We start from the raw sequence: 23,943 nt of genomic DNA, 5'->3' as shown, positions 1-23,943 counted from the left end.
TCCATGATTATTGAAGTATTAGGATTTTATTGCTCAGAAATTGCTGTAAAGTAAAGTAGAAAGACTTGTGAAAAGAACAAAATAGTTGTCAATGCATAAAACATACAAGTTTATTGTTCAGGGCACTGTTTTCCAACAGGTTGTATAATATTTATTAGATGTCAAGTTTGAAGATTGTTGTCTTATATAGTGTTTTTTTTTTAAATATTGCATAACTCCTAATACATGAAAGCATTGGGGGAAATTGCAAACATAAATACTGTATATAAGTCCAGGCATTCTAATAGACAGAGTCCGGATACGACCGAGGCGATAAGTAATAAGCCCTTAGCCTGTGACTCTGTTGTTATAAATGAGGATGCTTTGCCCTTATTTGAATCACTGTTTCCGTCCATGCTAATCTGGCTGCACTTTGGCTTTAGCTCACCCATTACCTCAAAGTCTCCTCTCTCCCACTCATTTACATCTGCACATCATGGACTGAGATGTTATCTGCGGACCAAATGAAAGTCACCTTCGCCTATATTAGAACAACCACAGCAGCACCCCATCATTCATAATGGCACCGATCCTCTATAATACTTGCAGATATGGTCAAGAAATATGTGGGGGGAAAAAAAAAACAAGACTTTGATGTAAAAATGCACGCTTTTCCAATTCTGATTTCTATGGATCTACGCGCTTTAACCTTGAGCGGTGTGAGATAATAGGTTTGTCATTGCTTTCCACGTAAGGAGCTTTAAAAGAGATAGATTGCTGGTGTGTGGCCAATAGAGTCTGCACTGTTTTTGGGTTATATTCCTATTCATTCTCATTTACTTTGAGGAGAGTCTAATTTGAGTGACCCTTACATCATTAAAGCAGAGGTTATCAGATAGTGGCTGTATGGAGAAGTGTCCTTAAGCGTGATATGTGGTCACCTTCTTCACGTTCACCTGTGAAAAAGTCTAGACACATTGACGGAATGCAAAACATCCAGTCAGTCTGATTAGGTTCAGTAGGTCATCTAATAATGATGATAGTACATATTCTTAAAAGCCAGACCTGTGTGTTTGATTCATACCGTGACAGTTTCGGCTCCTTAAGGTTAAGCTGTACTTTATTGTCCCAGTAGGGAAATTTGTCCCCTGCATTTGACTCATCCTTCGATGCCTCTGGGGCAACCGTTAAAGAGCAGTGGGCGACCGCAGTGCAGCGCCCGGGGACCCATCTCCAGATGTGGAGCCAGGTCAGTCACCTATTCTACATGCATGTCTTTAGTGCTTCCCCTGTCTTCCTCAGAAGTGGACGTTATGTTGTTATTATTATTTGTTTGTTTGATGTGGACATGACAACTGCATTGGACAAACCAGATACATTGTGTTTTTGTGTTAGAGCAAAACGGCAAATTTGCAACACTTGTCCATTGGAGGCTACACAGTTCTGTGACGCAGTGGTTTAACTCGGATTAATTTCTCTCTGTTATTTTGAAGGACGGAGTCATAAAATAATCTGTCATAAGCTATTTTTATCCACCATGAATTAATCTCCCATTATATGCAAAAAAAAGTAGGAAAAGTATTTAAAACAGTGCAATATTCAGCCGTCCACATTGCGCCTCTTTGAAGCCTGCACTACATGCTCCCGGTGTCCTCCTACCTTCATGGTGCTCCACGCCTCCTCCTCCTCTCTCTCTCCTCTCTTTGTCTTTCGTGTTCTTATGAGCTCCGATTAGCTCCGCACGGTGATCCACAGCGATGTAGCTGCGCTTTAGGGCGAGCCCAGAGGCCGCACGCCGAGATTTATTACATGGCTTGGTTTTCAATCTGTCAAAAATGACAGACGCCGTTCAAAAGTTTCTTGTCAAAGCTAAAAAAATAGAATTTTTGGTTACTGTTACCACTGCAGTGACGTGTCTGGTCGGCTAATTTGAACAGTTTTTTGGCTCGGTCTTCCTGCTTGTAGTCGCAGGATGACAGCGCTGTCTGCAGTCCAACTCCTCCAGAGCTGTGTCCCAGGTGTGAGGATCATTCTACATTTCCGTTTTTCAATTAGACTTTTCCTGCGATGTTATTAATTTACTGACACTGTGTTTCACTGTATTTCTGTAGACATTTATTTATTTTTTGTAAAGTATGTAACTGTAGTCTTTTGAAGTACCCCTGGAAGACTAGCTGGCATTAAACTAAGCTAATGGGGATCCTAATAAAACAATAACACAAAACAGTACCTGAGGTTTAACGCTCTGCCAGTTTCCCTCGTCCACGGCAAGAGAGAGAATGGACCGGAGTGAACTGGGTGGACCACAGAAAACACTAAATCAATTTACGCTACAAGAAAATAATTTGATTACAACGGCTTCTAAATACATTTGATATTGATAACCTACTACAATAGTGTTGTGTAAAGAGATGACACCTGGACTGGACTACTGCATTGTGCCATTAAAGGAACAGGCCACCGTTTTTCCATACTGAGATATGTTCTTACCTGAGCTTAGACGAGTTGATGTGTACCTGTCTGGTCTTTGTGCGTGCGCTCAGTCACGCGAAAAGACCAAACATAATAGTAATAGTAATAGTAATAGTAATAGTAATAGTAATAGTAATAATAATAATAATTATGCATTGGTTTTATATAGCGCTTTTCTGGACACTTTACATTGCACTATTTGTCCACTCCATACTCGGTGGTGGTAAGCTACTACTGTAGCCACAACTGCCCTGAGGTAGACTGACGGAAGTGAGGCAACCAGTCTGCGCCATCGGCCCCTCCGACTACCACCAACCACTCACTACATTCGCTAGGCTTCCTGGTGTTCACAAACGGTCTCCCATCCAAGTACCGACCAGACCCTTCCCTGCTTAGCTTCCAAGAACACATGTTGTTAGGATTTAGCCTCTCCTCTATGGACCCAAATGTGGGTAAAATTAGAAGTGACCGAGCACGTCCACGTTTTCCCTATTTAAATACGGTTACGTGAGCAGTTACACGATCCAAATATACTTACACGGAATTAAACAATTTCGAGTCGATTTTCTTAGCGGATAAAAAGGGGTACTATATTGTCAGGCGTAATAACACCTTAGGAGCACTTCGACGCACGCAGTAATATCTAGAAATATCTAGAATTCCGACAATATAGTACTGCTTCTAACTTCACCCCTGTTTGGGTCCATAGGAATATACTGGGAGAGGCTAAATGCTAACAACATCTTTTTACGTTGCTGAGGGCAACGCAAAAAGACCAGACAGGTACGTATCAACTCGTCTAAGCTCAGGTAATATCTCAGTATGAAAAAACTGTGGCCTTTTCCTTTAAGCGTGGAAGTCAATGCATATGACTTGAAAGGGAATGTTGCTGTGAGGAGCACCACCTCATGGACCTAACTGGAGGGTGGCTCATGAGAAGGAGGGAAAAGAGGTGAGTGCAGGGTGTAGCGAAGACATAAAAAGAACATCATGTAGCAGCAATCATGTCATCAATCATGTAGTGCTGTCTAGCCCTATCGTTAATCGTAATGCTGTATTTTAAGATATAAGCCACTTAATATAACTAGGGTTCAACACTCGGAAACACAGATTCTGCTGCTGTTTTTGGACATTACAAAACCAAGAATATTTGGTAATTTGACATAATGAATTTAACATTAGTCAAGTTTCTATCACGGACTAACAGGGCACAAAAGAGCTGTGTGGTTGGAGGTAATGCAAGATATTAATAACCAGATACATCTCCAGTGTGGACATGAAAACTATGCTCGACTTACACAACTTATGAATTGCAAAAGACCAAGTGTGTGGGTTGAAAAATTGCTCAAGATTCCCATGATGAGATGTATTCTACACCACAGCCGCGCGAGCTCCCAGGGATAGGTGCAGCGGGGATTTGAAATGTGCCCAAGAATATGCAAGACTTTCTCTAGTGCAAAGGCCAGGCAGCAAACTATGTATAGCCTTTTATATTGAGCATGTTCATTTGTATTAAGTCTATTCAAATGTCGATGCTTTCTGAGGTCGAAGTATAGAGAAAATGTCACTGCAACTGCATTTATAAAACTATTTCTATAATGAAAAAAAAAATGATTGTGAGATGAACTTGCTACCTTGTCCCAGAGTCTAAAAATATGTAGCAAACTTTCAACCGCCTCCTTCGCTTTCAGCAGTCTAGAAAGCAATTCAATATATTTTTTGTCCAATATCACAACAGCATTCATTTCATGGGGGAAAAAAAAAAGAAAAAAAGAAAAAGTTTATTTGACCAAGAGAAAAGCAAGTTTGAACAGATATCAAACAATGGGACTGAGAAGCCGATGAAGCAATGTTCAGCAGTAAAAATGAGTGTACTGCGGACGGCGCCAAATATCAGTAAATATCGAACCAAATGTATTGTGAATCCCGATTTGCAAGCGCGTGCATGCGAGGACCCATTAGCCTGTGTCACCACCTTTCATTCACCATACAAGGACACACAAGTGCTGCACGCAAAAGGCAGCCAGAGGAGGGAATGAATGACCAAGCACAAATCCAAAACTAATAATAACAATAACAACAATACCACAAAATAATTGGTGCCACACTCTCAAGGGCCCACCTTACCCTTTGGGCACGAGAATTAGCTCTCATTACAAGAGCGCTCGCCTCGGGGACACAAGGTCGCAGGATTGAGGCCCACAAATAACGTTTATGCAGCACATTTAATGCTGCGTTATTATTACCAACTTATTTCTGTATAAAGGCATCTGTAACTTATGATGATGATATTTCCATTATGGAATTAATTAATACATGACGTACCAATATATATGACTCAGAATGTTGGGTTCCATCCATAAGAGTCCTCCAAACTGTTCTTAGGATTTGTTCTTGGAGAGGAACATTTTCACCTAAGAACAAATTTTGTGAATGCCAAAAACCTTCCGAAGAAGGCCTTAAAGAGGGGGTATTATGCTTTTTTCAATCACGTAGCACCAGTCTATAGCACACTACAATGATGACAAAACCTTCTGTTGGTCTGTAAATGCAGTAAATTAGAATAACTGCCTCTCAAAATGGCTGTAGTGAATGTCTTGAAATAGGCCTCTGTCTCTTTAAGAACCTCTGACCCTTTCAGACACGCCCCCTCCACACGCTGTCTGTGGCATCAGTGGGGAGGGGGTTCTGCTGAGGAGCAGTGGTTGGTTACTCGGCTGGTGACGAAAGCTCGGAGGCGTCTCCAGGAGGTGGGGGCGTTCCTAGGAGGACTCAGGCAAACTTTTCCCTAAAATGGCCGCCATCAGAGTTTTTACAGATTACTCAAAAATACGTGAATGTGCCAAGGCAACACTTCAGGCATGTTTTTAATGAGGGAATGATATAATAACATGATGCAAAGCTTGAAAAAGTCGATTTTGCATAATACCCCCCTTTAAAAACAAATGTGTGCGTAAGAACGTGCGGTGAACGTTCATGAATGAGGCCCAACAACTTTGTCTTTTGATAAACCATATTCCGTGTCACTTTTGTTTAATAAAGGTTGATGAGGCGGCACGGTTAGCGCTCGTGCTTCACAGCTAGAAGGTACTGGGTTCAATTCCCATTTGGACGGGGCCTTTCTGTGTGGAGTTTGCATGTTCTCCCCGTCATCCTCCGGCCAGGTGTTTGTGAACGTTAAAGGGGGGGGGTATTATCACCTTCTGAGGAGACTGAGGTCGTTCGGAGTGAGCAGGCCTCTGCTCAGGACTTTTTATGACTCTGTGGTGGCCTCTGCTCTCCACTACGCTGCCGTGTGCTGGGCCCCGGGCAGCACAGAGCGGGACAAGAACAGACTGAACAAGCTGGTCAGGAGGGCCAGCTCCGTCCTGGGCTGCCCCCTGGACTCTGTGGAGGAGGTGAGGGACAGGAGGGTGTTAGCCAAGCTCACCTCCATCATGGACAACACCTCCCACCCACTGCACGGGACTGTAGAAGAGCTGTGCAGCTCTCTCAGTGGCAGACTGAGACACCCACAGTGCAGGACGGAGCGCTACCGCAAAGCCTTCATCCCCACTGCTGTCAGACTGTACAATAAGACTGTGAAGTAACGCCGACTGTAACAAGTGAATTTCTCCTTTGTGAGATTAATAAAGGTTTATCTTATCTTATCTTATCTTTATCTTATTATGCAAAATCGACTTTTTCAAGCTTTACATCATGTTATTATGTCATTCCCTCATTAAAAACATGCCTGAAGTGTTGCCTTGGCACATTCACGTATTTTTGAGTAATCTGTAAAAACTCTGATGGCAGCCATTTTAGGGATAGGTTTGCCTGAGTCCTCCTAGGAACGCCCCCACCTCCTGGAGACGCCTCCGAGCTTTCGTCACCAGCCGAGTAACCAACCACTGCTCCTCAGCAGAACCCCCTCCCCACTGATGCCACAGACAGCGTGTGGAGGGGGCGTGTCGGAAAGGGTCAGAGGTTCTTAAAGAGACAGAGGCCTATTTCAAGACATTCACTACAGCCATTTTGAGAGAGCAATTTTATACAAGGCAGTGATTCTAATTTACTGCATTTACAGACCAACAGAAGGTTTCGTCATCATTGTAGTGTGCTATAGACTGGTGCCATGTGACTCTTTAACCTGTCTTCACATCTGGAAATGGGTCCCCGAACACCGGCCTAGGCTGGCTACTCACTGCTCCTATACAGCATTGAGGATACATGGGTCAAATGCAGAGAACAAATTTCCCTACGGGGATTAATAAAGCATAATTTACCTCGCAGCTAAATAAGTCACTGTAATGAGGTAGAAACTGTGGAGCATGTTCTCCTCCAATGTAGCAAGTAATTAAGACCAAGACCAATTGATACAGGATCTGTGTAGGCAGGGGCTGGAGGTAAATGTGAGGAATGTTTAGACCAGAGTTAAAGTGAAGAGGTTTGTTAGATTTCCTCAGGAATCAAAAGTTATGGGAAGAATTTAATGGGTATCTGTCTTTTTTTTAATTCTTTTTTCTTTTTTAATTTTTTCTGCATTAGTAGCACATAGGATCACTGGTTAAGCTCTGGTTCACACTCCGATACAGTAGGTGGCGGAAATGCACCTTTAACTTGAGTGCTGCCCGCCTTGATACGTATCTGTCTTGTTGTTAGCATTTAGCCACTCCCAGCATTTTCCTGTAGCTACAAATGGGGTGAAGTTAGAAGCGACCAAGCTCTTCCACGGGCACTCACAAAGACCAGACAGGTACGCATCAACTCGTCTAAGCTCAGTATGGAAAAACGGTGGCCTAATATAAATAAGGTCTAACCAATATACAAGTAAAATATAGTACATGCCAAGTCTTAAGTTGTCCCGAGTCAATCTATCAAGTTGTTTTGTATGGCCGAAATACAAGTTGCTGCAACAGAGCTGCCCCAAACATTGAAACAGTGAACAACAACCAATGTCCAAGCAAATGTAGTGTCCAGGAAAATATAACATACAAACGGATGTCTAAAGTGAGAGAAAAAAAACAAATCTCAGAGAGAAGCACAATAGGAAGAGATCCACTCCCATGGACGCACCGATTATACTGTAGATGGAACCAGGGCTGATGGGAGTCCCTTTTGCAGACAGGGCTAGAGACTGCGGAAGAACGTCCAGTCCTTGCTGGTGCTTCAGTTCTTATAAAGTGAGTTCAGACTCTCTTAAACATTACTCAGTATCTTTTCTTTGATGCTTTGACATAGGGCTGCATTAGCAAAGTGCCAGACGGATTGAAATCAAAATATGCTGAACCGATTCCCATTAATAAAAAGTATGCAGAAATCACATTAACGCCGTAATGAAACATTTCAATAATGCATGCGAGTGTCTGAGCATGTCTCAGAGCAACACTTAGTTCCTGAAGTGTGAGTGATGGAGTTTGTTTACAACAACACAACACGGTGTATTAGTGCAACGGGATGAAGACAATGACAAGTATGCCTGAGTGTGGCGCACCGACGCAGGCTTATGAAATTACCATTTTAATGCAACCCTGATTTATGAGCGTACAGATTTAATTCAGATAGCCCTGGAAACAACGGCGTGGCAGGCAAACACCACTTCCATTTGTCTTCACTGCTATTTACCTCATTTATTCCGGAATTGCGCACCATGTCATCGGCATGCCCGCTCTGAGATGAGAACATCCATGCTACATTTCAATGGCAGATGCAAATGAGTTTAATTCATCTCAAGGCCTTAGCCAGCGTTTCTTCGTCTCTCTGCAATGTTAATTGACAGCCAGTGTATTAGCGTCTTTTCATTTGTTTCACAAAGATGAGACGCTCTCGGCCTGCCCTCCCTAACAATGCTGGAAGCTCTTGAATGGAAATCAGTGCTTGATCACGTCCATACAAGACCTGGATGACTCTTCAGGTATCTGTCACCTGGCGTCTCTGAGAAGTTGAGCCCTCGACATTTACCATTCTGCAATTGTTATTGTCACCCTATCACCACATCCCTGGCAAACTAATGCTACTATTTTCTGTTTTATTTCTTTGTACTTACCTTAACCACTGTTTTCATTCTGAAATAACTGAACCACACGTTTCATCTGTTGATCACACCCAGAACTCTGTAACATTGGGTTCCAGACTTTGCTCTTTGTACTGGAATAGTATGTAGTCTGGACCCCACATTTAAAACTAAAAAACAAAAACAAAAACAAAAACTATTCCAAAAATTTCATTTCATTTTCATTTATTTATTCATTTGAGCAGAAAAAAGTATGTCAACATTTTACAGAAAGAAAAAAAATACAAAACAAGACTTTGTGCTCAAAAGGAGTAGGAAGAAGTTCAAGAACTTATAGTAAACCTACCCCTTATCTCTCATTCAAGTAATCTTCACATAAACTTTCCGCTATACTCATGCAAGAAACCGATGCATGAGTCTGTGCTTACATATTGATATACATATAAACGTAAATAAACATAGTTACGGAATACTACTAATAATACTAATAATAATAATGCATTGGTTTTTATATTGCGTTTTTCTGGACACTCAAAGATGCTTTACATTGCACTATTCACTCACTCCATACTCGGTGGTGATAAGCTACTATTGTAGCCACAGCTGCCCTGGGGTAGACTGACAGAAGCGAGGCAACCAGTCTGCGCCATCGGCCCCTCCGACCACCACCAACCACTCACTCACTACATTCGCTAGGCTTCCTGGTGTTCCCAGACGGTCTCCCATCCAAGTCCGCCAGGCAATTTTATGAATCTTCAAGCACCTAAAAGTATAGACCTGAAGTCATGATTTAAGTAGAATTTGATTTAATTACTTGTCGTCTGTGTGTGAAGTGCAGACTGAAGGGCACCATTATCTTGATGTAGTTGAAGATTAGTTTTGAAGTGTGATACTCATAGCATAAGGGAGACATATTATGCTTTTTGCAGTTATTTGGTAATCATTTCAAACACAGCTTGATCACTATTGGTGAGAAAATGCTACATTGATCAAAAACAACTTATTCAAATCCCCCGGTAACTACTAAGTGCTTTGTCCCGCAAAATGATATCATAATGAAACATTCTTACAAAACATACCTCTCCATACTGTATATTACTACATCTATACCAAGTTACAAAGTCGCTTTAATCTGAACTTAACCTTCACTCCATGACCAACATTTCATTTAAATTAACAGTTCATTTGAGACTGATTCATCATTTTCAGCCACTAATGTGTGAGTTTTCAGGGATAATCTTATGTATTTACTGATCACCTCGTTACTTTTTCCTTCTATCTTTCTCACACTGCCACTGTTCGATATCCGACAGCAACTCCGTCTTGTGCACCTTTCCTGTTATTTTGACGGAAACAACTGTCTATCAACTCCCCCTGACACTTTTTTCTTACTCCAACCTGTGTGTACATGCCCCATCATTGCTTTTCTACACCCTCCAGTGCTCTGAGCCAATGACTCGTCTCACGGCAAGTCTTGCACCTTCGTCTTAAATCCACTTCCACACTGATGATACAAAAATGGCAGGTTCATATTCCATCGTGTCATTTGCGACCATGGCGGAAAAATCCTACAATGGGGTCTAGCCCATTTTATGCACATGTGAGCTTTAAACTGTCTAAATTTAATATAGAGTATTTTCTGGAATATGTCGCTCCGGAGTATAAGACGTACCAGCCTAAATATGCTTAATGAATAAAAATAAAAAAAAAGGCTGAATAGGCGTATGGTATGCTAACGTAACACATTGATGTCTGCTACTTGATGCATAAACAACTAACTAAAAAGGTGTCTGGTATGTTAACGTCACATAAACAGTTCAGATAACTATAGCATAAAGAACAAACCAAACTCTCCATCTTCCTCCAAATCACTAAATCCATTGAAATTTTCATCCTCGGTGTCACTTCTGAACAATCGACCTGGGCTCGGAGGCTTTGACAAGCCTGTCCCGGCAGCACGTTGTTCATTTGTGAACTCGTTCCTCTCGAGCTTTTAGCCCGTGATTAGCTTTGTTTGTTTTCTCCAAGAGTAACCTCTGCTTACCTCTCACTCTAAACTGTCTTTCTGCTGCTCGATTAGCCAGCAGTGCCCTCTAGCGGCATGTGAAATTATATATTTGAATTTTTAAAAAAGGAAAAAAAAATCACATACCCTAAATTCTCTAATACTGGCCTGTATTCCATTAGCGGCCGGGTCTCTAACAGTGGCCGGGTTCGAGGCTGGCGGAGGCAAATTAAAGCCGGTCTCTAAAACAGGCCGGGGCTATTATTAGAAACTATTGTGGTGAAAATGAAAACTCACGTGCAGGAAGTAAACAAACGGGAACCCGGGCCGGGGGGGGGGATCCAAGCGTAACTTTGACACAGATTTAGCCACTTTTCAAACCTCCTGTGACTATATTTGGAAATGGGGCAAACAACAAATGTTGTGTGACCCTCCAGGGTTTTAATAAAGTCACCATCGCGTCTTCAAAGCACGTCCAGCTGCTCCGTGTGCAGGTCAGTCCCTTGCCTCAAAATAACTCCTCCGATCAGCGCGAGCATCTCGTCTTCTCTCGGGTCAGTCTCATGATCGATCACAAACACAAACGCTCCGTCTAAACTCACCTTTTACACAAGATAACAACAAATAATCCGGTCCGCGGTAAAAACGAAACAATGCTCCGCTAACAGCAACGAAACACTTCCTGTTGTCCCGACAAAATAAAAGGCGTCATTGTTCCAGCCGCTGGGAGAGGGTGTGAAATTTTAATTTATAAATGAACCTAATATTTTAGGTCCAAATGGACACAAATCTCGTTTTTCTTCGTTTTCCTGGTCGTCCGTTTTGCTCAAGCAGAAATTAAGGCCTGTCTCTAATTGTGGCCTGGTTCCAATAAAGGCCTGGTCCTAGATGCCCTTGAGTAAATAAAGGCCCCAGCCTATATTAGAGCATTTACGGTATTAGTCGCTTCGGAGTATAAGACGTACCTGCCAAACAATGAAAAAAAAAAGTGAGACTTATAGTCTGGAAAATACGGTAATGTAAAGTCTTAAGGGTTGAAAGACCAGGCAGAGTAGTTCTCCCAGTTGGCCTCTAGCACCCTCTTCAGGCTGCAGTGGAAACACCATGTCATAAAGTAATTACAAGCTTTCATTTCAATGCCAGCAGCGTGATGAACACACTTTGAGCTCAGGACTGTTCTAGGGTTTCAGTTACAAAGCATTAAAAGTCATTAAATGAGTTGTGCCAAACATCAAGGCCTTGTCATTAGAAACATTGAATTGGCGTTAAATGTAAATGAATTGGAAAATTATGACATTGCTCTAAAATCTCTACTGCATTAGTGCATCAAAATTATGGCCTAAAACATATTCAGTTGCAGCTTTGGCTGAAATTGACCCTTGTTTTTTGCTATTAAGTATTAAGTTTTGTCCAATTCTCTTTGCTGTTATTAATTAAATGTTTGCAAATCTTAAAAAATGAAATATGTGTTGATTTTTACTGGTACAGGTGAAACTCGGAAAATTAGAATATCGTTAAAAAGGGCATACATTTCTGTTATTCAACGTAAACTGTGAAACTAATATATGATAGACTCATTACAAAGTGAGACATGCACAACCTTTATGGCTCAGCTTGTAAAAACCTCAAATTAAAAATAAAATGTGAATATTTTAATTTAATTTTATGTATTTATTTATTTATATCAAAAGTGATGTCATACAATCACCATAAAACACCAAGCCAACACAGTATGAATGAAATTGTAAGCCGTAATCATCAAAATTATAACTAATAAAGGCTTGACATATGTCACTTTACATGTAATGAGTCTATATCATATATTAGTTTCACATTTTAAGTTGAATTACAGAAATAAATGAACTTTTGAAGGATATTCTAATTTTCTAAGTTTCACCAGTATGGCATAAAATGGCATTAAAAAGCATTACATTTGACTTGCTTCTACCTTTATAAACCCTGTGTTCTAAAGTCTCTCATTTTACTGTATAATGTAATATCAGCAAATAATCTGATCCCCGGCCTGTGTGCAATCACGAGCAGCTTTCACGTCCAAACAGGAAGGAAGGGGAGGGAGCTAGATCTTTTTTTGGGGACAATCCCTTTAAAACATAGTAGGCTCATCCTCCAACAAGATAGTGCTGATCAGGATCCTGGAGATGTGTCTGCGGGTGCTGTTCCTGACCAGATTCCCGGCCAGCACTTCATGAAGGAAGGGACAATTTCACAGGACGATTTCCTCGGGGGGTAAAAGTCACACAACTGTATAAAAACCATCCACACAAAGTTTCAGCTCATCGATTTTTGTTTGAAGGTACGATATATTGTCAGGGGTCTAACAGTGTGAAAGCAAGAGTCCTTTAACAGCATGACTCCAGAATTATTCAAGCTTGAATATTGATTGTGTTGTTTGTGATGAAACGTGTGGTTTCTCATGTTTAAATTTTAATAAACCACGAGTGGACTGTTTTTGTGACTATCCACACAACATGCTGTGACTGAATGTTATTTTATTAATGTTTCTCTCAAGCATAAACAATGTTATTAATATGTTTCTTTGTAAGTTAACTTTAAATGAAAATCACAATGTGGTTTGCAAATACTAACTGAAATGAAATCAATACCAATTATACAAAAATTAAAAAGCTTTCCCAAAAAACAGTGTAGTTGATTTTTTGAAAGAGTCCACATGAGTCGGCCACACGGAGGGACAGAGGCAGCTCATTCCAGAGTTTGGAGCAAAGGACAGGTATCTCAGACTTTAAAATGAGTCGTTGGGACTGACTCTTGCCTGAAGACCGAAGAGTGTGAGGAGTAGTGGCTCAACAAGTCAGCTACTGTATATACTGGCCATGCTGCCTTTGCTCTGCCCGGTCCCGTCAGATCTTGGAAGCTAAGCAGGGAAGGGCCTGGTCGGTACTTGGATGGGAGACCACAGGAAGCCTAGTGAATTTAGTGAGTGAGTGGTTGGTGGTGGTCAGAGGGGCCGATGGCGCAGACTGGTTGCCGCGCTTCCGTCAGTCTACCCCAGGGCAGCTGTAGCTACAATAGTAGCTTACTACCACCAAGTATGGAGTGAATGAATAATGCAATGTAAAGAGTCTTTGAGTGTCCAGAAAAGCGCAATATAAAACCACTGCATTATTACTGGGGGGCCTCGACATGCAATGCCTGGAAAATAAGAACTGAAGTTTGAAAGTCAGCGGGAAATTTGATTAGATGCCAAGACCAAATTAAATGTGTTCTGTTCAACTTACAGGCCACCATTTTTCCATACTGAGATATGTTCTTGCCTGAGCTTAGATGATTTGATATGTACAAGTCTGGTCTTTGACTTTGCTCCAAACGGGGTGAAGGCACGCACAAAGACAAGGTATGTATCAACTTTTCTAAGCACAGGTAAGAACATATCTCCGTATGGAAAAACAGTAACCTGGTTTTACGCATCCGTAAACTCCGGTCAATTATAATTTCCCTACCTGTTACGTCTGGGTCTGATCTCAGTGGCCGCGTTACATCGGTTGAATTTTCAACCTACCATTCAGCGAGCCGGGGAGTGCCGCATTTGCTGGTTGTAGTTCGGCAATGGCGGCGGATACGAAAGTAATGGAAGCTCTTCAATCTGTTCTGGCTCGGCTCCCAAATATCCAGAAATTCAAATTAAAGCCTTGGAATGTGCAAAGAAATGCCCCCTGGAGTTATGATAGAGTTATGATAGAGTTATGTTTGCTGCTTCACTCACTCGGGCGCATTAAAAACGTCACGACCAAACGCTAGCAAAAATCAGATCCGATCGTTTCAAAGGAGTTCACCCCTCCCACCTGATAACAGAGCTCAATTGTGAAGTTCCAGACCCTTGACCCTTGACCCTACGATGGTAAAACCAGGCTAGAAACGTTTTGACGTGCGGAAAAAGAGCCGCCTCCTTTATTTCCTATGAGAAAACGCACACCAAGGTTGCAGTGACGCACGGTGACGCTGGACCCCACACCACGATTCAGTTCTTCTGAATCCAGACGCGGCGCCGCAGAGGAAAACACAGGCTTTTAACCATCCTGCAGAGGCACAGAGGCGGGGCTGGCCTGTGACAGACAAAGAGACCACAGTAAACTTTGTTGTGAGAGACGAGAGAAGCCGCAAGAGAGAGAGAAACCATCGTCAGGGCTCAGGCATCAGCCGAAGCCTGTTAAACTCGTGTCTGTCGCCAACTCGCTACTAACCTGCAAAAACAGAGCAGCATTTGCTCTCTGTCTTACAACACGGATATATGTCTTCTCTTATTCATGATCAATCACGTGTTTAAAGCCCCACACGGTTTGAGAAGCCTCTGAAGTGCCGTGATGCGATGCACTCCGGTGTGTGTTGGCCTTTACGCTTCTTCCCACGAGACTTGCGATTTCACAAACTCACAAGAATACATGTTGAAAGACTCCAATCTCCACCATTCAGCTTGAATATCCAGGTGCTTTGGATCGTTGTTTTTTTTCATCGTCAACAAAAACAAGCACTTTTATTGATGCAAATTAACATTACACTGAAAAACACAAGGTATGTTGCCACAGACCAAAAAAACAAGTAATAGTAAATATATATATATATATATATATATATATATATATATATATATATATATATATATATATATATATATATATATATATATATATTTAATTGGAGGAAGTTGTTTTGCATCCACAAACAAATCTGTTTGACAGGCCCATGTTCACCCACTGTCAATAAAGCATAAATCTGAATATCGTCGCGTAACTGTGATTGGACAAGTTGTTACTGGATATTAATTGACCTAATGGAAGCATATACAGATTGAATAAGTGGGGCCCCAGAATTGACCCCTGCGGAACCCCACAGGTCAGTGCTATTTGCTGAGACACAGTTTCCCATCGTAAGTTCGGTCCTCAAGGTAAGATCTGAACCACTCGAGAGCCTTTCCTCAGATTTCCACCCAGTAATAGTAACTTGTAACACTTCACATTACAATGTACTAAATTTGGCAGGGACAATGTATCAAGGGTTGTGTAAAATTAAGTGTTTCCCAAGATAATTTCCAACGTCTATGGGGGTGGGGGGAATGCATAGGAAATTCACTTCTGGAACCAACGCAGGTTTTAAAGTAGTTCAGGACTTTCAAGCTCTATAAAATGTGCCTTAACATTTACAGCTAAAATGCACCCATATATAAAATGCCAGAAGCAGCAATATCAAAGAGTAGACATTCTGGGTAAATATCTTACCTTAGGAACTCCTTGTCCTCAAAGTCCCCACAGATAGTGCAAAGTAATATGATAAACAATTCAAGGCGCATACAATAAGGAAGCTGCAGTTACAGTGTGTTCCTGATGTAAAGCGAGTGATTGATTTTGTTTACAACGACATCACAATGTATGAGCTCTGCAGACCCAAGAGTAATACATCATAAGATCACGTGACGAGGGCTTTTTTAAATTAAGACATTGTCATCTTGAATCATGTAATCCACTTACATTAAATTATTAGTGTTGTATATTTTCTTTACTTTTTACATGATTGGAGCTGTTTTTGATCTGTAAAATGGTTCAGATCTGTCGCACTCGGGAAATGATTTCTTAGTTAGAGTTTCATCGATAGGACTGTAGAATTACGTTTAATTAACACTTCAAGTGGACAAAACAAGTTGGAAAAAATGCTAATAAACAGTAAATGAATAAATCAGAGTGGATCGACTACAGGAGCAAATGTGAACTCTGATTAATTACGCTAATTATTAAAAAGACTTACTGTTTGTCAGGGAGTGATGATGAATTGATCTCAATGACTGTAAGGTTAATTAAGCTGTTTAGTCTTCCTTGGAATCTGTAAGCGATTTATTCTAAAGATAAAACTGTCAATAAAATACAGCACTCACGACATGTTCTTTGGACTGTTGTGCCACAGTTTTTCAATCTTATGTTTTACAGCTTTATCAGGAAAGTTTTATGGAGAGATTTCTGTGGTTAAAAAAACATTGCTACTGTAATTGTTTTTCAATCGTCCAGAGTGTGCGTTATTTCACATTGCAACTAGGTTTACCTCTCTAATGGATATTGTGCAGGACCCTCTTTTTTGCTTTTACTTATTGTACATAAGATACCTCTTTTTTTCGACTATTTAACTGTTTGCACAGTTCCTGTCTGTTTTGCACACCCTGAGTGATTTTATTGAATGCCGAATGTAACAAGTGAATTTCTCCGTTGTGAGATCAATAAAGGATTATCTTATCTTATCCTGTATTATCTAAGACAGATTTCAGTCATGTTCTCCACCAACGAGAATCCCACTGAGATTCACAATCTCTTTTCCAAGAGAGTCCTTGTTTTTTGTGGATAGGGGAAGTCGGAGGATGGAAAAGAACAAGGGTCCCGCTCTCACTGTGACACCCAACACACGGGTCACATTTTGGCCACAATGACAGGCTTTCTTTTTATACCCCATCAAATTATGGTTATAGTGCTCCCTCCAACTACTCTAGCAGCAATATCTGGCAGGTTTTGACTCTTGACATGGGCACAATTTCTAGAGGGGTAAGAAAATCTGCATGGGCCAGTGGCATTCTGGGTAATCGGGAGATTCAGGACATTTCTCATTGGGCTGTAGTACTTTTGTGCCGGAAGAATAAGATATTACTTTATAACAGACTCCAACAGTTGTGCTATTACAGGCCTAAAGGCTTTCACTGGGCTGCAGCGGGAGCCTGGGCTGCTGTTTTAGACATAAATAAATAAATAAATAATTTATTTGTAGAGCACCTTTCATACAAATTGCAGTTGACGGTGCTTTCCATAGCATTCCAATAAAACAATAATGCAACACCACAAGAGACATTCAACAGAGTAAGTTTCAACTTTATTTTTAAATAAAGTTACACCAACGTTATGTGTCATATACTGTATATCTTAAGACTCACTGTTATACTTGGGCTTTTAACACTGCGTCAGTTGTGTGGTCCTCTGTGTCTTTTATTTATTGTATTTATTTATTTATTTGTTTATTGTATCTATCTATGTTTTATCCACAATCATTTTTACTTAGTTTATTGTTATATTTCTGTTTATGGTTTTATGTACTATTCTTTTAGTGTAGGTTTTAGTGTATTCTTCAGTTATTTTACTTTATTTTTAATCTGTTTAATTTCTTTTCAGTGGTGCAGTTAATTTGTATTACAGTTGTTTATTGTTTCCATGATCTTACGTGCAGCACTTGGGAATTTGGATATAAATCTATCAAATACTGACAGAGGGATTGAAAATCAAAAATAACATGTTTTTGTTATTGGACGTTGAACATACTCAGAGCAGGGGTGTTCAAGCTGCGGAGATAGTGCAAAAGTGTTGGCACGAGTAAGGAAGTGGACAGAAAAAAAGCAGGTAAAAAAAAAGAAAGGCATGAGCGACGGTGTATATTTTTCACTTGCATAAGTTGGTGTTGCCTTTGGAGATGAATCAAGCCCAGATTATGTGACTAGCGGCCCATGTGAAAAGAGAAAATGTGTCTACAACCTCTGATTTATAATCCTGACGCCCTATGAGTTAAGCTAAAGCTCCATGGACTAGTAGGCTGATCTAAATCATTAAACTCCTGGGACAAAATGAGGTTCCATCGTGCCCCAAAATTGGAAGGAATATTGCGTGATAAAACTCAATGATGTGCTGTTGATTCATGGTTTTAAGTAAAAAAAAAAAAAAAAACTTTGTGCATGTTTGACGGGAATACACCACTGTGAAAAAGAACATGCTGATGCTATAAGAGATCGTTTCAATGCACAAAAGTAAACAATTTGTGAAGTAGCAGTGTGACGGAGGGAGACGTCTGTGCATGCGAATGGATGCACACGGGTCATTGCTCTTGGCTCCTCCCGGCTCGGCTGTCCAGTTGGATATATGTAAAGTGGCCTTGCCTGGGGCCCCCTCTAAGAGCTCAGTTTGTTGAGAGTGAGGGGTGAGGGGGCATGTTGGGTGTGGGCAACGGACAGAACAGTAAAGCCTCCATGGTTCAAATACGAAAGCGCAGTGAGTCATGTGGGCCTTTTCCAGTCATGGATGTGACTGTGTATATTATGTTGTGGCAGGCTAAAAAATATATATATTTCAAAATAATATTGAAAAATGTTATGACAATGTTCCTATTTACTCAATATTAAGCCTTTACTCGTGTGTGTGTGTGCGTGTGTGTGTGTGTAGGTGTGTGCGCATGTGTGTGTGCGTGTGCATGTGCGAACTAGCTTTTAGACAGCTAGCAGTCTGCAATAAAGGACCAGGCAGCGTCTTGCTGTTTTGGTGTGTTTTACTGTAAAACTGTAACATACAGAAACACAAAGAATAAATATTACACTCTCAATTTGGCAAATATACAATGCAAATATAAAATAAGTAGCTTTGTGTAACTAAAACCTTCAAAAAACGATTGCATTAGCGAGCAATTAGCACAATGCTAATAGAGTTCGGGAATGTGACGTCATATCGCTAAGCATTATGGGATTAGCAGCAGCAAAACTAATGTAAATTTTAAAAGTTAAAATACTGGAGTTATTGTTCACATTAAAACACTTGGACGCCACAGTGTGTTAGATGTATTTACCAGCAGTAACTCAGCAGCTAACGGAGTTGTTCCACGGCTTTTTTCTCCACTTTTTGTACTGTTTTTAGCTAATGTTAGTCTATGGAAATGTATGCTAACAGCTGCAAAGATACCATCTCCATGGTAACTGTGGACTTTCCCGAACTCTATATACATGGAAAATGCCATAGCGATGCTAACGGTATTAGCGTTGAATATTGTCTTACAAATTACGAATTGGAAAGATGCTAAAATGACTAAATTTGATATCTAATGGAAGCTAAGATGACTCTCAAACAAATACTTACAGACAGATGTTTGTGTAGAGGCAAAATAAATTGTTACGCGCAAGTCTGACTTGCTGTGGGACTGTTAGGAGCATAGCTGAACTACGGTAGCTCTGCATGGACAAAATACAAGAAACGCAAATAACTCTTCCCACAAGGGAGCTGTACAGTCAACATGTTTTTATTTTTTATTGATAAGGAATACCAGTGGTTTAAAATGGAGACCTCTACATTTCAAAGGGAGCTTTATTGACATTGTGTACAAAACATAGGCTACAGAGAATTTAAATGATGCCACAACCCCAGTCCAAAAAGTATATAGAGCAAAAACTGAAATCTGAACATAACATGAACCCTTTTATTTGGACCAATCCTTTGATGCAATTCTTAAGATTAGGAGAAAGGGAGTCTCAGTAAAATCACAGTAAGCCGCATACTCTACAATAGGCTGCAGTTCTGCATTGAATTAGAAAATTACACCATTCATTCCTTTATTTTCATTGATGTCAGCTCAGTTCTCTTCATATCCAGGTCCTATAGTACAGTATGTCCTTGGAAAACTTATTCAATCAGACAAAAGGAGTACAGGAATGTGGCACGTGACCAGGCCGCAATCGGATACTGTCCATCGTTGTTCTTCGTTTAGAGATGAAGTAGCGTGGGGTTGACATGAGCTAAGACTGTGCGAATGAATCACCTTGCAGTTTTCTCACTTTGATCTAGCAGGGGTTACACATGGCCGAGTGCCATTTGTGAGCCGGGCTGGAGTGGAGCAGGATTTCTGTCAGGATTTCTCCAAACTCTAATTATAGAGGATTAGAGTGGCACTCGTGGAGATGGAAGAGCCAGGTCAGAAGGTCAATGGCACTTATACAACAACATCTCATATGTGTGCGGAGAGAAAACACGCCTCAAGATTTCACTGTACGTGCCAAGACTAGCATTTAACGCACATGTTATCCAACTGACTGCAAACAGGGATAGAGAGAGAGAGAGTTTGGCTTGAGACTGGTTCCAAAACGTACAAAGTTTGTGTCACCACCCAGCCCTGAAGAAGCAGCCTGTGTTGTACTTGGCGGTACCTATAACATGTTAAACCCCTCCTCCTGGATATGTGCTCTGCCCTTATAGAGCATTAGTTGCTGACAAAGCTTTTTTAGGGAAGATGTGAAATACTAAAAGAACTCAACACAGACAACTGCTTCTGTTTGTGTAAGCTCCGAGTATGGTACAAGGGTTGACCGTTGTAGACAAGGGTTCTTGTGTCCTAATCTGCACTCTGCAGGTGAAGTGTTGGACTTTTCGTCTCTCATCCAAGAAGCTTTTTCAGCGACATTAAAGGAATAGGCCACCGTTTTTACATACTAAGATATGCTCTTACCTCACTTTAGCCGAGTTAATATATATCCCCGTCTGGTCTTTGTCCGTGCGCTCTGTCACGCAAACGGAGCACATACGCAGCCTCTCCCACATGTCACATAGCTCCGAAAAAGCTCACGATAGAAGCTACCAAGCTCTTCCACGTGTTCCCTATTTAAATAAAGTTACGTGAAGTGTTTTCATGCGAAGTATATTTACACAGAAATGTAACATGTCGATTTTATAAGCAGATAAAAAAGGCGTAATGATACAGGAGCACAGCGTCCGCGCAGTAACTCCTAAAGACTTCCCCCGCTCACTTCCGTCAATAGAAGCTGCGTGACTTGTAGAGAGCAGCAGAGAACAGTTGAAGAAGCGTCGATAACTTGTGAACAATGCCTTTTACGTGCATCGTACCGGGCTGTGATAACAAGCAGAAAGTATATAGTGTAGTAATGTTTCACAGATTTCCAACTCACCCCGGACGACGACACAGGACTCAGGACCTCGACCATGAGGTAGGAATGCGCAGCACTTTCCCAAAATATATTTTCTGCTTGCTGTAAAAGGCTCTGTACAAGTCACGCAGCTTCTATTGACGGGAAGTGAGCGGGGGAAGTTTTTAGGAGTTACTGCGCGGACGCTGTGCTCCTGTATCATTGCACCTCACAATATAGTACCCCTTTTTATCTGCTTATAAAATCGACATGTTACATTTCTGTGTAAATATACTTCGCATGAAAACACTTCACGTAACTTTATTTAAATAGGGAACACGTGGAAGAGCTTGGTAGCTTCTATCGTGAGCTTTTTTGGAGCTATATGACATGTGGGAGAGGCTGCGTATGTGCTCCGTTTGCGTGACAGAGCACACGGACAAAGACCAGATGGGGATATATTAACTCGCCTAAGGTTAGGTAAGAACATATCTTAGTATATAAAAACGGTGGCCTATTCCTTTAAAGATCTCTAAGGTTAAAGGAATAGGCCACCGTTTTTACATACTAAAATATGTTCTTACCTCACTTTAGTCGAGTTAATATATCCCCGTCTGGTCTTTGTCCGTGCGCTCTGTCACGCAAACGGAGCACATACGCAGCCTCTCCCACATGTCACATAGCTCCGAAAAAGCTCACGATAGAAGCTACCAAGCTCTTCCACGTGTTCCCTATTTAAATAAAGTTACGTGAAGTGTTTTCATGCAAAGTATATTTACACAGAAATGTAACGTGTCGATTTTATAAGCAAATAAAAAGGGGGACTATATTGTGAGGCGTAATGATACGAGGAGTAAAACGTCCGCGCAGTAACTCCTAAAGACTTCCCCCGCTCACTTCCGTCAATAACCTGTAGGAGTTACTGCGCGGACGCTGTGCTCCTCGTATCATTACGCCTCACAATATAGTCCCCCTTTTTATTTGCTTATAAAATCGACACGTTACATTTCTGTGTAAATATACTTCGCATGAAAACACTTCACGTAACTTTATTTAAATAGGGAACACGTGGAAGAGCTTGGTAGCTTCTATCGTGAGCTTTTTCGGAGCTATGTGACATGTGGGAGAGGCTGCGTATGTGCTCCGTTTGCCTGGCAGAGCGCACGGACAAAGACCAGACGGGGATATATTAACACGTCTAAAGTGAGGTAAGAACATATCTTAGTATGTAAAAACTGTGGCCTATTCCTTTAACTTGTTTTTTCTATGTCTACAACTGGGACCTACACAAACACATTTAGAGATAGTAAATAAATAAATAAAAAAAGCCTTTAGTTGAGTTGTTTTACCTGATTCCATTCCAATTATATTTGCTAAATAAACACTGATTGCAACGCATATAGCAACTGCAGACTAATGAAAACAATCTAATTCATTAGCGTACTTCAGTTTGGATATATGGATTCTAATTTATACATTATGCCACTTTAACTCTTTCCACCTTCTATTCAAAATTATTCCCAGGCTTTAAATGAAATATTGAAAATATTGACACATTGTCCAGCCACTATATCTTCTCGGGATAACTATTACCATTGACCCTTTCGCTGTAGCAAGTATTAAATGCATATGTAGCGTTGAGACTGCTCTCCGAATCCCTAAACCCCTGTGGGTATAACACAGCCTCCTACACTGAAAAAAGTGAAACACTGCTGTTGTTGATTCAATATGTTCTTTGCTTTTGGCTTAAATAAAGAAAATCAAATTGGTTAGTCCAATTAAAACCATATAGATTGAACATTGTGTTTTGATACATTTTTGTATGTACATCCAATGGTCTATTGCAAATTGACAGTTATTTATAAAAGTTAATTGATCTAATGAACAATCGTTCGTCGAGCCATCGAACACAGGGGGCAGCACTGACAACCGCAGCACTTGACTCTACCAATTAACGCTGAAGAAGATGACACACCACATGTTCCAGATTTCAAATGTGGCCAAGACCTTTTCACTCAAGATCTAGCCAGACCCACTGTTGGAACTTTACAGCGAGAAAAGGTAAGTTAAACGCATATTTAGACTTGTAAACTTAATACATGTGTCCTGTATGTATGCACAGAGGCGTCAGATAGAATTCTCCTGAAGTTGAATTTTAATTGAACATGTTTTGGCACTGAAACTGAATAAATTGATTGTGCATCAAATCTCTAAAATATTGTAGGCTATGAGTATTAGGTTGAAGGTTTTATTTTTGACCAATTGCACCCTTATGATTTAGATATTACACTAACTTAGGAGGGTTAAGCGCAGCCGCCATTTTGTGTCGTGACATCGCCTGGACTTTGAAATGCAACTCGCATAAAATAAATACTATCTACCTTTACTGTGCTTTAAGCTGACATGAATATTATTCCTTAACGTGTTTTGCAAGCGCTTAAACCAGTGATGTGACGTTCACGAACGAATCGAGTCTTTGTTCGTCTCTTCACTGAGAACGACGGGAGCCGAGCGGAGCCAAGTCCCTGTAGAGAACATGAACTCTTTTTCTTTATTATTCCTCTTCGCGCTTAAGTTGTGCTTGATTATTTTGCGAAACAAGCGTGACTGCTGGAGTGGGGCGGAGAGAGGAGTGGCACAGGGACAGACCGCGGGACGTGAGCACGGCCTGCGGGGAAAGGGTTTAAGCGCGCGGCTCTGGGGAAACAGCGAGTGAGCGCGCACGAACGTTCCCAGCGCCAGCTCTCCCGGGCCATGGGAGAGGAAAGGTGCGCGGGGTCGGTGATTGAGGAGGCGGCTACAGGCGCCCCGACACGAAACATC

The 23,943-nt window shown here is 41.0% G+C and overlaps 1 long non-coding RNA gene across 1 annotated transcript in view; it reads right to left on the bottom strand.

Annotated features, from left to right (window-relative positions):
- Positions 1 to 23,943, bottom strand: part of LOC306980134 — a 452,652-nt gene that overhangs the window by 373,102 nt on the left and 55,607 nt on the right. The window lies entirely within an intron of this gene.

Source organism: Gobius niger, assembly GCF_951799975.1.
Source record: "Gobius niger genome assembly, chromosome: 20".
NCBI lineage: Eukaryota > Metazoa > Chordata > Actinopteri > Gobiiformes > Gobiidae > Gobius > Gobius niger.
The sequence above is the reverse complement of the archived record's forward strand: the minus strand, read 5'-3'. Positions and strand labels throughout refer to the sequence as shown.